Here is a 20,172-nt window from a genome sequence, read left to right as displayed (position 1 = left end):
ATAATTACATCCTAAAATTAAGCAACTATCATATTTTATGATCAACAAATTTTTAAAATCAACAATAATAATAAAACGATTTAAAAATTAAAAAAAATCAGTAAAATTTGTTTTGACCAAATTTTGCGATAGCTGAAACACAACTTAATACTCTTTACTTTGGTTGTTGTAAACACCAAGTTTTGGTCTAAGAAACTCAAACTTGCTTCTTAGTAAGGGCTTTGTAAATATACTAGATAGTTGAGATTCAGATTTGCAATATTTTTAACCAACTGAACCTTCCTTATGCACTTCTCTAAGAGAAAATAATTTGATATTGAAGTGCTTCAATGAACATTTTTGTGCATCGTTTTTGCTTTAGATTCAAATCCATTAAAACTTTTCTTAACCACAAAACTTGATTGATAGCAACATTAATTGCAACACATTCAACTTTTTCTATAGATTGTGCAACTGTATTATGATACATGCATAAATGGGGTGAAATATATTAGATTCCAATTATCAAAATTGCCAATTTTCAGGCTTGGGAAATCAGCAGACTTTCGACGACTTTTTGGATGGGATCCTGACATTTCTGGGTTGAGATGTCCCATGGCGTTTGAATATCTATCTCTTAACTTCGAAACGCATTTTGAATCATTCGATTTTGAGTTCGGGAGCTCAAGTTATGACTGTTTTAGTGAAGACTGCGCGAGCAGAATTTCTGAACGGGATTATGACGGGAATTACGAGTTTCGAGCTTTTAATTCGAGTTTAAATCATATTGAATTTGGGTTTTAGGCTTAATTTTTATTATATATGAGCCCAATATTTTATTTATCAGCCCTTATTATTTTATTATTATTTTATTCCGAACTTTTGATAATTATTAAGTATTTTAAGTAATTTAGGAATTTTATGTTAACAAGAAAGTTTAATTTAAAACTACTTCTTGTTTAGATTAAATTAGAGTTCTAGCATACTTAGCAGTTTTATTTAAAATTATTTAGCTAGTGTAACACCCTCTAACCCTAAACCATCACCGGAAGAGAGTTATGGAGCATTACCGGAGTTTACAGAATAATTACACACAATTCCATTATTTTCTTATGTTCATGTCAAAGCTGTCTTCTTGAGCAACAGTCACTAAAATATTTATATCTGGAGCTACGAAGCTCCAAATTAAGTTCCGTTAATTTTTCTTGAAACTAGACTCATATACCTTTCTACCATAAAAATTTCAGAATTTTTGGTTTAGCCAATTAGTACAGTTTATTCCTCAAAGTTACCCCTAGTCTGCTATTTGACAGCTTCGACCTTTCTTTACTAAAATTTAATTATCTCATAGCACAGGACTCGGGTGATGTTCCTGTTTATTTATCTTGAAAATAGACTCATTAAGGATTCTAAGAATATAAATTATAGCCCATAATTATTTTTATACAATTTTTAATGATTTTCCCAATTCAGAATAGGGAATTCTGAAATCAATCTGACATTGTCTCATAAAAATTCAAATTCATACCAAATTATTCAAATCCTATTTTATACCATAACCAAACCTTAAATTTATTTATTTCATCCTTACATTTTCAATTTCAAAATGACACACACATAAGGCATCCTAGGTACATGCCATTACCCATAATTAACACACTTTACCTCATTGAATTTGGGATCGGCCTGGGATGCTGATTCAACGTTCTATCTTTACTTAACTGCATGCGAAACAAACCCATGCTGAGTATGGTATACTCAGTGGTATTTCCATAATCCGAACACTTAATAACATAACAATTAAACTTAAAATCACAATAACAATTATAAGTATTCATTTATTTATTTTATTGATGAATTTCATTTACTTACCGTATAAATTCTATACAATATATTCACAATTCACTTGTATTCACACTTTACTTCTTAACAATATACCATTTTAATTCATTCTAACATCAATCATCATCCATTTGAATTTCACTCATTTCATGAACCTTTTGGTTCATGTTTTCAATCTCATATCTCAATTTCAATTCTCAATTCAATTTCTCATTTCATTCTAATAGCTCAATCAATCAAATTCACTCGATTTATCTTTTCACTTATTTACCCCTATTAACAAGACTCGGACTCTGATAGATACGCGGATTCCTCCCAAACACACCAGAATATCTAACCCAAACACACCAGAATATCCAACCCAAACACACCAGAATATCCAACCCAAACACACCCGGAATATTATAAATCCTCCATAACACACCAGTATATCATATCCTCCCAAACACACCAATAAGGCATTAAATGCCTCTTCGGATAAACCGAAGTATATAATAATAAAAATATCTTCTCGGCCGAACTACAAATCTCCTCATCACATCATAAATCCAATGGCATGCCATTTGTATCCAATCTGGTCCGATACTGTTAATAGGGTATTTGATTCACTTTCTCAATTTAATAAGTCTTTCATCAATATACTATTGTAATAATCACATATATTCATATCAATTCCTTCATATTTCCAATCAATATAATTTTTTCAATATAACATTCATTCAATATTCAAATTTTTACATAAATCATATATATATTATATATTTCAATCAATATAAATTCAATCAAAATGATTTCAATCAATATAAATTTGATAAATTTATCACATACCAAAATCAATCCATTTCAATTGTAAAATATCATAATTCTAACACTAACAATTGTCATCTGTATATAAATATAACAAATAATGACTGAGTTCGGATTATAGAAATACAAACCGTATTTTTTGAGCTTTTCCAAGCTTTTCCTCGTCGACTTTGCTATTTCCTTACTTAGCCGAAACTTCTCGAGACAACATTAGCTACGGAAATTAAAACAATTCATATTCATTAATTCACTACTAATTTATATCTAATTAATTGAATTTTCTATTCAATTTTCTACTTTAATTTCAATTTAATCTTAACTAATTTTCACTTACGTTTCTAATTCAATTCACATTCTATTTCTATTCAAATTTCATCCATACTCTCATTTAAATATTAAATTTCCAGCATATTTTCCTAATTTCAAAATTTCATCAATTTAGTTCCTACAACATAAAACTTATAACTTACTATACAATTTGATCCTATTATCAATTCTAACTTGAAATTCACTCAATTAAACCCTTAATTCACTATTTTATTCAACATGAACTATACTTGAAAAACTATAAACTCTCAAAATATCAACTTAATTTCAATAAAACCTTGTTTTAAAGCTTCTAAAACATCAAATTTAAGAGGAAATGACTTAATTGGCTTACCAAATTAAACTTCAAGCTTCAAACCTTATATTTTCCCCTTTTTTCTTTCTTTTCTTTCTTTCCTTCCTTCCCTCTCTGCTTCGTTTCTACTATTCTATTTCTTCCTTCTTCTCTTTTTTTTCTTTTGTTTTATATACATATATATATATATGTAATATTATTTATACTTAAATAATAAGTAATACTTATTTATTATTTATACATGTGTATATTATTAATACATGTGTATCTATTTAAAACCATACATTTGTCACTTTTCTTTTTTTTTTTTAAATTTATTTAATAATAATAGTTAATAATAATTTATAATTTATAATTCAACAATAATCTAGAAAATCTTTAGATTTTTCATTGTTTGTCGCCTGAACTATACTAAATGGTCTATTTTCCATTTTGGTCCTTTTTATTTTCTTTTAATCTACAATTCAATTTTTATCCTTTATTCAATTTAGTCATTTTCCTAATTACTCTTAATTAAGCTAAATTCACTTAATTAAACTCTAAGTAACCACTCTACTAACTTCATAAATATATATATTTTTAAAATATTTACTAATCAATTTTTCAAAAACGGAGACCCGAAAATACATTTTTCGATAACCTTAAAGTTCGGGTCGTTACAGCTAGCCTATATATAGGCCTTCGCATTGTACACAAAGGAGACAATTCATTATTATTCTATTTCTCTTTTGAGTTTATAAATTCTCTTTGAGTTTTTCTTTTCGAGAATTTCTCTTGAGCTTCTTTTAGAAGAGTTTTAACAATCTTTTTAGATTGTAGGGATCATTTTCAAACTTTTTCTTGCCAAAGTTTTTATCTTGGAGGGGAAATTAGAGCCGCTTGAAGGGGGTTGTGGATCCTTCGTGTTTCCAAGGCTTCTTAGGACTTCTACACGCTACGTTTTATCTTTCCATTTATCTTCTTTATTCACTTCCTAATATTTGATTTATTATTTGTTTTAATTATTTTATCTAACTTGAATTTAATTTCGTTTCAGGTTGTGTAAAAAAAAATCCAAGTTTCTTTCCGAACGTCTAGAGCCCTAAGTCAAATCCGCGACTTTGACAAACTTTACGATCTGCTTTCGCGTTCATCTTTCTCACCCTTTATCATTTGGCCCTGCGTCATATTATGCTTTTTGCAGCACCGTGAGAACACATCTGAACTAAAACTTGAAACAATAACCTAAAGTATTTTTCAAATCATCAAGTGAACCTCCCCAATCACTATCTAAATAGCTTTCCAAAACATAATCCTGATTTGCCCAAAACTTGATTCTATTATCCAATGTCCCTTTCACATATCTAACAACTCTTTTAGCAACTGTAAGATGTGTTTCAGTTGCACAATTCATAAGTATGGTTAATAGGCTTACAGAATGTAAGATATTAGGTCTTGCAGTCGTTAGATGCATCAGACAACTAATTAAACTTTTGTAGAAGATTTCAAGGACTTTTTCAACTTTTCATTTTGACACATTGGAGTATCTACACTCTTACATTCACCCATTCTGAATTTTTTTCAAAATTTCCTTAGCATACTTCTTCTGAAAAATGACCACTTCTTCATTTTTTCTTTTTTATTATCATTCCTAGAAAGTAAGCCATTTCTCTCAAATCCGTCATCTCGAAAGTTTACTCCATTTTTTTTTTTGAATTTTTTCACAAGTTTTGTATTATTTCCTGTGACCAACAAATCATCCACATATAAGGAAACAACAACAAAATCAATTTCATCACTTTTGATATAGAGGGCAGCTTCATTGGGACTTCTTTTAAAACCTAATTGCATTAAGTGCTCATCAATCCTGTTGTACTGTAACACCCCTCACCCGTATTCAATGCCGGAATAGGGTTACGGAGCATTACCGGACTTATTATACAATCAAACATACATTTCTCATACAATTATCAAATTCAAATATAAGTTATTCATAATCATTCATCAAGTCCCTAATACGAGCTTTTGAGGCCCAAAAACATGCTTTAGGGGTGGTTTGAAACTAAACCGATATCTTAAGAATCTTTTAGAAAACTTAGAAAATTTTTGTAAAATACAAGGGACACACGTCCGTGTGGCCCGGCCATGTGTCTCACATGGCCAAAGACATGCTCGTGTCACAGGCCATGTGGACATTCGAAATGGGATCATATAGCCGTGTCCCAGCCCGTATCTAACCCCATATAACTCTCTGACTTGGGTCACATGGCCAACGATACGCCCGTGTGACCAGTCCGTATACCCTTCAAAATGGCCACACATACCCATGTACCAGGTCGTGTGCTAGGCCGTGTCAAACTTGTAGGGCATACTAACTTATGCCACACGGCCAAGTCATACGCCCGTGTGCTGGGCAGTGTGAGCATACTGACTTGATTTCTAAATCAACACTAGGGGACACACGGTTGAGACACATGCCCGTGTCTCTGCCCATGTGGACAAAAATAGGCTATTTACCAAGTCACCTTGCCACCCAAAATTGCATACACCTACACCAAACCAATTAGCACCAAACATGACATAAATAGACATTCATCCAATCTCAAATAAACTTAATTTATGCCATTTCAATACCAACATATACAAGGCACCAAATACCACAATATGCCATTCAATTTCATACCAAACCTCACTTTCACAAATCATCAATGTGGACACTTCCAATTATGCATCATTTAGCCTAAACTCATAAGCATACCAATTCTCAAATATCAACCATTTACCACAATCATTTGCATAGCAATTATCAACATAAGACAAAGGTCATTTGCATATATATACACAACCAAATCAACCAAAATAAGCCAACTCTCATGGCTATATATAAAACCAAACACTAAACATTTACAAGCCAATCCAAATGGCTAAATTCATTACTATCATATATACCAAAATGACCAAAGCTCCTATACATGCCATATATCCTAAAAACATAGATTTAAAAGTACCAATGTGATAGCTTGATAGTGTGATAAGGTCTCCGACGATTCCCAAATCCGAGTTAGCTTTGATTTCATTATAAAACACTGAAAAAATAAACAATGTAAGTTCGTAAAAAAGTATAACTCAACTTACCATATATGCACAATTTAAGCAACTTAAACATAACATAACATATCTCACAATGACTCACCAACCTACCACATTTTCACTCACCAAGTTAATTATGAATTTCATAAATTTCCTCATTTCAATGCTTATACAGTTGATGTACATACTTGTACCATCCTGTATCAAATTGTTCAATCGCATCTTTGATATAGCTATTGAACCATTTGAAATACTATTGGATACTCAGGAATCTCGCATCTTAAGTGCTACATATATAGCCGAAACTATCTCAATATCATATCACATATAATGCTCACTCTCGAGCTATCAACGGGTCTACTCACACAAGTCTGAAGGTCATGACGAAACTACACAGTGCTGCTCACACAAGGTGACAAGTATCCGCAACACATGCTGGATAACTCAGCCATCGGTAGGACGTACGGACCAACACCCAAATCACATAATCCCTAATGACATGCCATTCATATCCTAATATATTCCTAAGGTTCAACTGGGATTTCTCGTTACCGAATCGTCGTCGAACATATCCGCAATATCATATACAAAATATATTCAATATTAAAGCATTTAAAATACAATTATAATAATGCTTATTAACTTACGAACTTACCTCGAATGCAAAAATGACGAAACGAGTCGATTAGTCTAAAACCTTGTTTTTCCCCCGATCTAAATCTGAATTTTACTTTTCTTGATCTAAATGTAATCAAAATTAACTTATTTAATTTTCAATCTATTCAATTCAGTCCAAAATACACATTAAGGAAACTTTAAACTTTTTCCCCTAATATTTCATCATTTTTACAATTTAGTCCTTATCTCATAAAAATACAAATTCATGAAATTCAGCTTATACCCATGCTAGCCGAATTTCAATTAAGTCCCTATTAGCCCATATTTTTTATTTATTTCACAATTTAACCACAAATTCAACATATCTCAATTAAATCCCTAAATGATAATTTTGTTAAAAATCACTTTACAAATGTTGTTTATCTAACAACAAGCATACATTTTCTATCATCAAACATCAAAATAAATATATATTCATCAACAGAAAAACCCTAAACCTTTAAAAATTTTACAAAATAGTCCCTGGGCTAGTTAGATTAAGCTGCAACGATCTCAAAAACATAGAAATCATGAAAAACGGGACAAAAATGAACTTACATGCAAGGATGAACCCTAGCTGAAATTTCAAGCTTCAAAAATGGTGTCTCCTTAGTTTCTTTTCGGTGGTAGATAGAAACAACAAAGATGATGACCTTATTTTTAATGATTTTACTTAATTTACTTTATTAAATTATATTTTTAACCTTCAATTAAAACATTATAATTCACTTAAATGATGTCCATCTTTGTCCAATAACATTAAAAATGGTCTAATTACAACATAAGGATCTCTAATTTAAGTTTCCATAGCTATTAGATACCCTTAGCTAATAGAACTCCACTTTTACACTTTATGCGATTTAGTCCTTTTTATTAAATTGAACACTTAAATGATAAAATTTCTTAACGAATGTAACACCTCTAACCAGTATCCATCACTGGAGTAGGGTTACGAGGTGTTATTGATCAATACATATCATTTAATAATTATATCTTATACATTTGTAACACCCTTCGCCCGTATCCCTCGCCGGAACAGGGTTCGAGGTGCTACCAGATTTAAACTCATCCATTTATATAAAACCAGACCGTAAAAATTTTTGATCAATTTTAAACTTTTCATACACACGTATATTATCCTTTAATAAGGCTTACAAGGCCCAAAATATTCATGAGGCATTATTAAATATTTACCAATATCTTAGTCTTGTATCATTTACTTACTCAACTTTACAACCCTATACATGCCATAGACTCGAAATACTAAGATTTACTTACGCCGATAGCGTAGACTTGACAATGTGATAATATCTCTGACGGCCTCTAACCCGATCTAACCTGGCAACCCTAGGGAATATGGGAAAGAAAAGGTGAGTAAGCTTTACGCTTAGTAAGTTCATAAGAAAGCAATAAGCAACTCATTAACAAGTTTTATCAATGTTTACAACATAATCACAAATTCACTACAAGTTGTCTTCCTGAGCAATAGTCACTAAATTATTTATAACTGGAGCTAAAAAACTCCAAATCAATTGCCGTTAATTTTCCATGAAAATAGACTCATATATCTTCCATCCATAAAATTTTCAGAGTTTTAGGTTTGGCCAATCAATACCAAATTTTTCTTAAAGTTTCCCCTGTTTCACTGTTTGACTAATCTGACCACTCTTCACTACGAATCAAATTTATCATTGTACAGAATTCAAAATATGTTATATTTGATTTCATTTGAAAATAGACTCATTAAGGAGTCTAAGAATATAAATTTTATCTTATAACCATTTTTGTACAAATTATAATGATTTTCTAAAAACAGAACAGGGGACCCCGAAGTCATTTGACTCTATCCCACGCCACTTCAGATATCTCATTATCAGCAATTCTTTTGCTTACACAGTTTCTTTTATAAGAAACTAGACTCATTAAGCTTTAATTACATAATTTATTCAGTTTCTAAATCAACTCCAACAATTTATGGTGATTTTCTAAATTCACGTTACTGCTACTGTCCCAAGCAGATTTATTACAAATTTACTCTTTCACACATTCTTTGCATTCACATTATTTAAACATGTATATCACCAATCAATTTCATCACATATCTATAATTTCACTCAAGCATAATCTCAACACAATACATCATGCTCAATGATTCGCACACAACCGTTCAAATTAGCAATTATAAGATGATTCCGCACATAGTCCACCCTTATCGATAATTTACGATGGTTTTGCCCTTATTCACATATATGACATAGGCATTTTCACCTATGCTTCTCATTTCACACTCATGATTCAATTCCAATCGATCTAACATGCATAAGAATATATCACATACCTGGCCAACTTAATGCATTGAACAAATTCAATTGCCGATTTAACACAAGGTCTCATAGTCTTAGACTTTTATCAAATTACCGACATTTAGCCTGCTAGGTTTTAAACCCGATAATATTATTCACCAGCTTAAAGCTTGCTAGGCTCAAAGCCCAAATATCACCATTATAAAGTCGTCTCATAAACAATTCATATAATATAGCATGTATACCTGTTCACTTTACTCTATTTAATCATTCAATCACAATTTCTAATTTCCCTTTGAATCATTCAATATTTTGCACACTAAGTGTCATTCTCAATATCTCGTACACTAAGTGCCATTCTCAATATTTCGTACACTGAGTACCATATTTGATTGCCCCGCACACTAAGTGCCACATTTTGTCGATATATCGTCAGACATTAAAATATTCACGTATATACAATTTATACAATATTAAAGCATTAGAAACATCAATTTAACAATGCTTATTGCATACGAACTTACCTGGCTAAATTGCAGAGATACCAAAGTTCAGGGGCATTTTGGTAATTTTCTTATTTTTCTCGATTTTCCACCCAATCTTGATCTAAATTAATAATTTCATCCAGTATATTAATTTAGACATTAAAACACCTCATTTCATACAATTTGGTCATTTTTTCATTTTTACAAAATTACCCCTAAAGTTTTACTTTTATTCATTTTAGTCCCTGAGCTCAAAACATGCAAATTAACCATTTTTAACCATAATTAAGCTTAGCCAAATGTTCATGGTATCAAAATAGTCCATAATTCACTTTATGGCAAAATTATAGTTTTGCCCCTAATATTTCAACTTCTTTACAATTTAGTCCCTATATCATAAAAATGCAAATTCATGAAATTGAGTAAAATTATACTATAGACGAATATCACTAGTGTCTCTAGCAGCCCACACATTTCATTTATTTGACATTTTAACCATAAAGTTTTCACATTTATCAATTTAGCCCTTAATTGTCAATTTCACAAAAATTCACTTAACAAAAATAGTTTAACTATCAACAAGGACTCATATTCTTCCATTAAACTTCAAAGCCCTATTATACTCATCAATGGAAAATATCAAACTATTAAATGGTTTTGCAAAATAGTCCCCTCATTAGATAGATTAAGCAACAACGATCCCGAAAATATAAAAATAATTAAAAACGGGACTAGAAATGCCTACCATGCATTAGCTGAAAGTTGGAAGCTTCTTCCATGGCTTCTCAAGCCTTCATATTCGGCTGGTAAAAAGAGAATGAAAAAGATGACACCTTGATTCTTTTATTATATTCATTTTATTATTATTTTTAACCAATTTACAATATTAACCTTTATACACTTTATTTATTACACCAAATGCCAAGCCATCATATCCCACTATCTCTTTAATGGGCTAATTACCAAATAAGGACTTCTACTTTTAAGTTTTATATCTATTTAATACCTTTAAGTTATAGAACACAACTTTTGCACTTTACACAATTTAGTCCTTTTTGTTTAATCAACTATTGAAACGATAAATTTTTCAACAAAACATTAATACCATCTTATTGCCACTACAAAAATATTTATAAAAATATTTACGACTCGGTTTATAGAAACAAGGTCCCGATACCTCATTTTCTAAACCCACTTGACCTTAGGGTCATACCACTTGAACTTAATAAACCACTTATAAAACAAAAATCACAATATCAAAAACATTTTTAAAATCACAATTAACTCGTAAATATTAAATATAATATTTACCAACCTACTCATTCGAATTTGGTGGCCCCGAAACCACTGTTCCGATCAACCCTAAAAAAATGGGCTGTTACAACATTCATATACAAATATCATTCAATACAATCATATTGACCTTAAACAGGGCCTAAGAGTGGTTCAAGACTAAACCGATAACATATAAAAATTCTAGATACTTAAAAAAAATTTAAACATATAAGGGTCACACACCAGTGTGAACAGGCCGTGTGCCTCACACGACTAGTAGACATGTAACGACCCGAATTTTACCGTTACCGAAAAAGTGTATTTTCGGGTCTCCGTTTCTGAAAAATGGATTCGTAAATATTTATTAAAAATATTTACGAAGTCAATTGAGTGGTTAATTAGAGTTTAATTAAGTAAATTTAGTTTAATTAAGAGTAATTAGGAAAAATGACTAAATTGAATAAAGGATGAAAGTTGAATTGTAGATTAAAAGAAAATGAAGAGGACCAAAATGGCAATTATGCTATTTGTCCTAAGTGAGGCGGCATAAACATAAAAATCTGAGATTTTTATGTGTTAAAATATATATTAAATTATTATTATATTATAGTATATTATATTATATATTATATTATATAAATAAGTAAAGAAACATAAGAAACAGAATGAAAGCAAACGAAACAGAGAAGAAACAGGGGAGAAAGAAAGAAAGAAAAAGAAAAAGGAAAATTTGGGTTTCAAGGCTCAAAGTTTAATTTGGTAAGTCAATTAAGTCATTTCTTCTTAAATTTTGATGTTTTAAAAGCTTTGGAACAAGACTTTGATGAAATTAAGTTGATATTTTGAGAGTTTATAGATTTTCAAGTATAGTTCATGTTGAATAAAATAGTGAATTAAGGGTTTAATTGAGTAAATTTCAAGCTAGAATTGATAATAGGATCAAATTGTAAAGTAAGTTATAAGTTTTATGTTGTAGGGACTAAATTGATGAAATTTTGAAATTAGGAAAGTATGATGGAAATTTAATATTTAAATGAGAGTATGGATGAAATTTGAATAGAAATAAAGTTTGAATTAAGATAGAAAAGTAAGTGAATTTAGTTAGAATTAAATTGAAATTAAAGTAAATCAACATTTTGTACTAAGACTATTTTGGACAGCAGCAGTAGTCTAAGTTTGAAAAATCACCAAAATTGTAGAAATTGAATTAGAGGATGAATAAAATATGAAATTAAATATTATTGAGTCTAGATTCTTATAGAAGAAACGATATAAGCAATTGAATTGTAAATTATGAGATATAATGAATTTTGTGAGACAAGGTCAGAATGAATTCGGGTTCCCCTGGTCTGACTTTGGAAAATCACCAAAAATTGAATAAAAATAATTAGAGGCTTAAAGTTATATGTTTAGAATCCCTAATGAGTCTATTTTCATTAGAAATCAACAAGAATGTTATCCGAGTTCTGTACTGTGAGCTAATTAATTTTCAGTGAAGAAGGGACGAAACTGTCAGACAGCAGAATAGGGGTGAATTTAAAGAATAAACTGTACTTAATGGCTAAACCAAAAATTCTGAAAATTTTATTGTAAGAAGATTTGTGAGTCTAGTTTCAGGAAAAATTAGCGGATCTTAATTTAGAATTCTATAACTCAAGATATGAATTAGTAATGTATTAATGATTATGAATTGTATTAATTTCAGTAGTCAATGTGGTACCGAAATCTCGCTAAGAAAGGACAAGACAAAGTCAACGGAGTTAGCTCGAAAATTACGGTTTGTATTTCTATAATCCGAATCTAATACTTAATTTTTGAATTTATTTCTTAATATGTATATTAAGTGTTTTGAAGTAAGAATTATTGTGTTTTGCAAATGAAATGGATTGATATAGTATGTGATGAATTTATTGAATTTATATTGATTGAATTGGCGATATATATATAGATATATATATTGAATATTGAATATATATTGATTATTTGAATTGAATTGAAATATAAATTGTTTGAAAATTTTAAATATGAGATTTGTGATATTTGGATATTTGTTATTGAAAAGTGAATTGAATTGTATTGAATTATGAATTTATGTGATTAATTAAAATGTGTATTGATTGAAAAAATTGAAAAGTGAATTGAATACCCTATTAACGATGATCGGGCTGAGTCGGATATAGTTGGCATGCCATAGGATTGGAAGTGTTCGGGATTCTTCGACCTCGAGTCGATGAGACACTGGTGTCACTATATTTCTTGAATAGATTCGATGAGGTACTGGTACCAACTTTACTTGCTAGGCCGATGAAACACTGGGTGTCAAATATTGCTTGAACTATCCGATGAGGCACTTGGGTGCCATATTGGTGTGTTTGGTTGGATCCGTGTATCCGCCAAGGTCCGAGTCTTGTTAATAGGGGTAAATAAGTGAAAAGATAAATCGAGTGAATTTGATAGATTGAGCTATTGGAATGAAATGAGAAATTGAATTGAGAATTGAAATTAAGATATGAGATTGAAAACATGAACCAAAAGGTTCATGAAATGAGTGAAGTTCATATGGATGATGATTGATGTTAGAATGAATTAAAATGGTATATTGTTAAGAAGTAAAGTGTGAAAACAAGTGAATTGTGAATATATTGTATAGAATTTATGCGGTAAGTAAATGAAAAGAATTGAACAAATATGTTATTGTGTTTGTTATATGACTTGTATAGAATTTATATGGTAAGTAATTGAAATTTTATCTATAAAACAAATAAATGAATACTTATAATTGTTATTGTGATTTTAAGTTTAATTGTTATATTATTAAGTGTTCGGATTATGGAAATACCACTTGAGTATACCATACTCAGCTGCACGGTTTGTTTCAAAATGCTTGAGTTTAGTAAATATAGAACGTTGAATCAAGCATCCCAGTTCGATCCCGAATTCATTAAGGTAAAGTGTGTTAATTATTGGTAACGGCATGTACCTAGGATGTTTTATGAGAGTCATTTAGGTTATAGATGTACTCATGAAATGAGTAAATTATGGTTGGCAACGGTATGTAGTATGAATTTTGAAATTTACTAAAAATTCGTAGTGATTCTAAATTAGTCCCGAATTGAAGTTACTGTTCATATTGGACCGCGATGGCCCATTAAAGGGACGACATCTTAAAATTAGGATGTGTGTAAATATTTATTTTAATTAATGACCAAAATTGGACTGTACTGACTGGTAATGTCTCGTAACCCTGTTCCGATGACGGTATAGGGTTAGAGAGTGTTACATTTAGTGGTATCAGAGCTATTCAGGTTTAGCTGATTCTCGGACTAAATCGAACTCGAAATTGAGTCTAGGGGTACATGCCATAATTGAGTCGAAATTGAGTCGGGATCGGATGCTGATATATTTGTTTGGTACCTGTTTTATAGTGAAAATGTTAGACAAAAATATCGATGGTATTGATTATGAAATGTGTCTTTGAGACGAATAGTCTCGTGAATTATATGAAAACCGAATCAACAACACCGGTATAAACTCAATGGGTAATTAATTACTGAATGATGACTGATGAAATAATAGAAAAAAGGATACATAATTATTTAGAATTATAACTGATGTTTTTCAGTGAATAGAAGAAATTGTATTTGTTATGATATCTACTCCTCCTGTTTCTCAATCGGTTCCCGAAGTGCTTCAAGGTATAGAGCTTGTCTGAACGGGTAAGTTATCTGCTTGTTAATGATCTGGACATGTATATATATGGTGTGGATGAATTGAGAATTACAGTTGAGAATGATCTTGAAAGAAACTGAAACCTGGTTAGAGAATATTATCGGGATTGTAAATGAATTGTTCTGATCACCGATTAAAGGTTAGAAGGGTATGATATTTCTGTTAAAAGATTCAGCTTACCAGTGGTAGAAAACATTGATTATGTTGTGATTAAGAAAGGGTTATTTGAAAGTTTTCGAGATGAGTTCGAAAGAAATATATATATACCGATCGAGATTTCTTGATCGAAACGCATGAATTCTTGAAGCTTAAACAGGATCATATAACGCAATCGTGTATGAAGGAATTTGTTTGATTAAATAAATATATCGAGGGTATATTCCGATAGAAACTGTATGATACAAATGGTTTGAAGATGGTTTAAATGAAGACAGAAGCTGAATAATATAGAATAAGGAATGGAATATGTGTTAGACATGATTCTCCTGATTATTATCTTAGTGATTGCTTGAAGAAAATTGAAAAAAAAAAACATTATTCAGAGTTCAAGACCGAGTAATGTAGTTAACAGAGGTAGGTTACCCTGTAATCTCAAAAATACGAGTGAAAGCCGAAGTGTGACAAATGACTTCACTGTAAAATCTGGAGAATGAACATCAGCCAGGGTATATGTTAATTATATATGAGAAGATTTATCTCTACCGGATGTCATTACAGGTACTTTCTTCTTTATCGACACTAATATGATTATTTTAAATTGATCTTGGTTTGACTATTCCTATGATTACATAAGTTCAGTATCTATTAAAGATTTGCCTGTTGGGTTTGCTGAAATTTTTGGGTTGAAGCATTAAATTTTTGATTAGTATTTATGGGTCGCTAAGATCTGCAGGAACTGTTTGATAATGATACTACTGTTTTCTGAACGATTTGATGTTCTTACTGTTTGATATAATTTCAATAATGGAATGGTTAATTCTGCGTGATATGGTGGTAAATTATAAGCAGAAGTATAATATGTTGCAAGATCAAGATGATGAAATGTTTTGTTGAATCAGAGAAGATTGAGCTAATTGTCTATTGTGATATTGAACATGCCAACATAGATATATGCCGGAAAGGGGTCATGGTATTTACCTTGTTTATGTATTGAATATTAAAATATTTAAGTTAAGGTTTAAATCAGTGGCAATAGTGCAAGAGAATTCTAATGTGTTTCCAGAAGAGTTACCCGAACTACTGTTGATTGAAGAAGTTGAATGTGCTATAGATTTTGTAACTGAAATGATAGTGAAAAATATATTTGAAATCAGAGGTTTTCTAAAACTAGTCGGTTATTATAGAAAGATGTGGAATTGGAATGATCTGATAGACGTTAGCAAGGTTCTGATTAGTTGAAAGCTCAGTTAACTGAAGCACTAGTTCGTTCGATCGAAATCCGATAAAGAAACTTGTGGTTTACAGGGATAGCAGTGTTTTGATGCAAAAAAAGAAGAAGAAGAAAGTGAAGTAATGGTTTATGTTACGAAATGTTAGAATCACATGGGAAGAATTATTTGATACCTGATTCGGAAGTGGTAGTTATTGTTCTTGCATTAAAAGATCAAGATATGATAATTAATTATCATCCGAAAAGACAATGAATGTATGTATATTCAAGTTGAAAGCTTTGTTTTGTGTTATGAGCTATGAACATCTGACTGTTATCATTTGAAGATGGTTCAATTTTGGTAGAGATAAAAAAAATTAAACCGACTTCTTACAACAGATCTGCGAAGCTCAGAAATGTGGTAATGAGTTATCGATTAAATGGATATAGTATACAGATTTCTGATTAAACATTTCAGATTGGATATGATGGTTGTTTGCTATTTAGAAATAAAAGCTGAACAGAGAGATTCAGAACTTATACGGGAGAATTTGTATGAAATTATAGTAGTACTATGTCTATGCATTTTGGAAGAATAAGATGTACAAATGATTTGAGGAAGATGTGTTGAAGATCGGGAAAGAAAAGTAGTACTTTGAAATTGTATATAAATGTTTATATCGATCTGATATCTTGAGCTATTCTGACTAGAAAGGATATCGAATGGAAGTGGGATATAATTTCTATGGGTTTGAATTGGAATTATCTCGATCTTTGAAAAAGAAAAACGGTATTTGAGTAATCATCGAAGGTATGGTGAAGCTTGTATATTCTATTCTAGTATGAATAAGTTTCTTACTCAATAATTGTTTGAAATCTAGGTATTTGATATTATCAGATTACATGGTATGGTGGTTTCTATTATTTCTGATTGAGATACGTGGTTTATACTCTGATTATAGAACAAGTACAAGAAGTTCGGGTGCATAATAATAGTTTTCAACAACGTATGAAGTTCGAATAATGATTGATGTAAAAGCGCATGGGATTTGATTAAATACGAGTGAGAAAAGAATATGCGAGTTGTTTAATTCGTGAAATTGAAGAAAAGTGGAAGTGATTCGAGATAGATTGAAAGTAATTTTGACAGTTAAGAATCATATGTGGACTTGAAACGTTGGGATATTGAGTATTTAATTAGTGATATGATATTTCTTAAAGATCCACCTTGGAAGAAAATTTTAAAGATCAAAGTTGAAAAGAAATTGAGTTCTTGTTCATTGGGCTATGTGAAGTTGTAGAAAAGTCAAATTGGTAAAATATTGCTTGGTTTTGCTTCTAAAGTTACTGAAAGTTTATGATAATTTTCATGATTTGAAGCTCGAAGATTATAGAGATCAAATCTCTTGCATGTTATACCGACAAAGGATATTGAGATTTGATGTAATCTCTAGTATGAAAAGAGTTTGGTTGAGATACTAGCCCGAACGGTAATGTCATAATATTGAAGAAGCAATATGGGAACCGAGAGGAACAGCGAGATCTTGTACTTATATCCCCACCTCTCTCAGGTAAATTTCGAGGACGAAATTATAAAAGGGGGGGAGAATTGTAACGACCCGAATTTTACCGTTACCGAAAAAGTGTATTTTCGGGTCTCTGTTTCTGAAAAATAGATTCGTAAATATTTATTAAAAATATTTACGAAGTCAATTGAGTGGTTAATTAGAGTTTAATTAAGTAAATTTAGTTTAATTAAGAGTAATTAGGAAAAATGACTAAATTGAATAAAGGATGAAAGTTGAATTGTAGATTAAAAGAAAATGAAGAGGACCAAAATGGCAATTATGCTATTTGTCCTAAGTGAGGCGGCATAAACATAAAAATCTGAGATTTTTATGTGTTAAAATATATATTAAATTATTATTATATTATAGTATATTATATTATATATTATATTATATAAATAAGTAAAGAAACATAAGAAACAGAATGAAAGCAAACGAAACAGAGAAGAAACAGGGGAGAAAGAAAGAAAGAAAAAGAAAAAGGAAAATTTGGGTTTCAAGGCTCAAAGTTTAATTTGGTAAGTCAATTAAGTCATTTCTTCTTAAATTTTGATGTTTTAGAAGCTTTGGAACAAGACTTTGATGAAATTAAGTTGATATTTTGAGAGTTTATAGATTTTCAAGTATAGTTCATGTTGAATAAAATAGTGAATTAAGGGTTTAGTTGAGTAAATTTCAAGCTAGAATTGATAATAGGATCAAATTGTAAAGTAAGTTATAAGTTTTATGTTGTAGGGACTAAATTGATGAAATTTTGAAATTAGGAAAGTATGATGGAAATTTAATATTTAAATGAGAGTATGGATGAAATTTGAATAGAAATAAAGTGTAACGTCCCCCCTACCCGAGACCGTTGCCGGAGTCAAGCAGGAGACATTACAAAACTTATCTTAGCACTTAAACAGTTTTCGTAGTAAACTATCCATCTGCGTCACAGTCGCTAAAAAATTCATATCTCGAGTTACGAAACTCGAAATCCAATTCCGTAAATTTTCCCTGAAACTAGACTCATATATATACTTACTAATTTTTTTCTAGAATTTTTGGTCAGGCCAATTAGTACAGTTTATTATAAGAATTCTCCCCTGTTTCAGGGTTCAGCTACTCTGACCCTTGTGCACTTCGAATCAAATTTCTTCCTGTACAGAAATCCAAAGACTATGACATTTGTTTCAATTAAAAATATACTCAATAATGAATCCATACATATAAAGTTTGAGTCCTAATTCTTAATACACAATTTATGGTGAATTTCTAAAGTCAGAACAGGGAATCCAGAAATTGTTCTAACCCTGTTTCACCAAAACGTAAATATCTCATAAAATACAGCTCTTTACCAATTTTGTTTCTTCCATATAAAATAGATTCATTAAGCTTCAATTACATATTTTATTCATCATCTAATTCACTTTATACTATTTTGGTATATTTTCAAAGTTGGACTACTGTTACTGTCCAAATCTGTTTTAGTATAAAATGTTGATAACTAAGTTTATAACATCTTCATTTCTTCTTTCTACAACATTTACCAACAATTCCTCTTATTACTCTTCACTAACATATCAAAACATACCATTCTTAAGGTTTTGGTAACATTTACAAAACATACCAAAATATCATTTAACAACTTAGATACTTTCAATATAACCAAAAGACATCCTAGGTACAATGCCATTTTCCAAAAGATAGAAACTTCACCAATTTGAGTTTGGGGATCGGCTTGTATCTTTGAGTCCTTATACTTTCAGACCTAGCCTGCACGACGAAACAAACCGTACGCTGAGAATACTCTCAGTGGTATTTCCATAAACAATAGCTTAATCAACTTTAAAACATGGTAATTCAAACACATTATTGCTATTATTCAATATCAATCAGTACTTTAATAACCTTTACTTTATTTACCCTTATTAACATAACTCGGACACTAACGGATACACGGATCCAACCCACACTCGGGATAAGCACATAGTGCTTCATCGGAACAAATCCGGAACTTTAACATTATAGTACACAAAGTACTTCATCGGAACAAATCCGGAACTTTAACAGTAGTCGACACATAGTGTCTCATCGACTCAATGTCGGAATATCCCAATACTTCCAATTCCTATGACATGTCAACTATATCCGACTAGCCCGACACTGTTAATAGGGTATTCAAAATCACATTCATTTCAATATGGTAAAAATACTTACCTCATTCACATTTTCATACAATATAAATATCAAATATAGCAATAACGATTAAGCTCGGTTTATAGAAATACAAACCACTATTTATCGAATTTAATCGATATCTTCGTTCACTTTCTCTTTTCCTTCTTTGATGACGTATCCGGTGCTACGTTTGCTACTAACAATCATACAATTAAAATTCATCAATATACTAATTCATAAAACACATTTTCACTTTCTATCAAACTTTTACAAAATTCCAATTTCGTCCTTTTTCCATTACTAATCT

General features: G+C 30.6%; 1 long non-coding RNA gene across 1 annotated transcript; it reads right to left on the bottom strand.

Moving 5' to 3' along the window:
- Positions 1-6,089: 6,089 nt before the first annotated feature.
- On the bottom strand, positions 6,090-10,583 carry LOC128292920 (uncharacterized). The gene is made up of 3 exons (XR_008282909.1): positions 10,510-10,583; positions 8,255-8,323; positions 6,090-6,315 (listed from the first exon to the last, which is right to left on the bottom strand). It is a non-coding gene; the product is annotated as an uncharacterized LOC128292920 (long non-coding RNA).
- Positions 10,584-20,172: the final 9,589 nt, after the last annotated feature.

This window comes from Gossypium arboreum, chromosome 5 (genome assembly GCF_025698485.1).
Source record: "Gossypium arboreum isolate Shixiya-1 chromosome 5, ASM2569848v2, whole genome shotgun sequence".
In the NCBI taxonomy this organism is placed as follows: Eukaryota; Viridiplantae; Streptophyta; class Magnoliopsida; order Malvales; family Malvaceae; genus Gossypium; species Gossypium arboreum.
The sequence above is the reverse complement of the archived record's forward strand: the minus strand, read 5'-3'. Positions and strand labels throughout refer to the sequence as shown.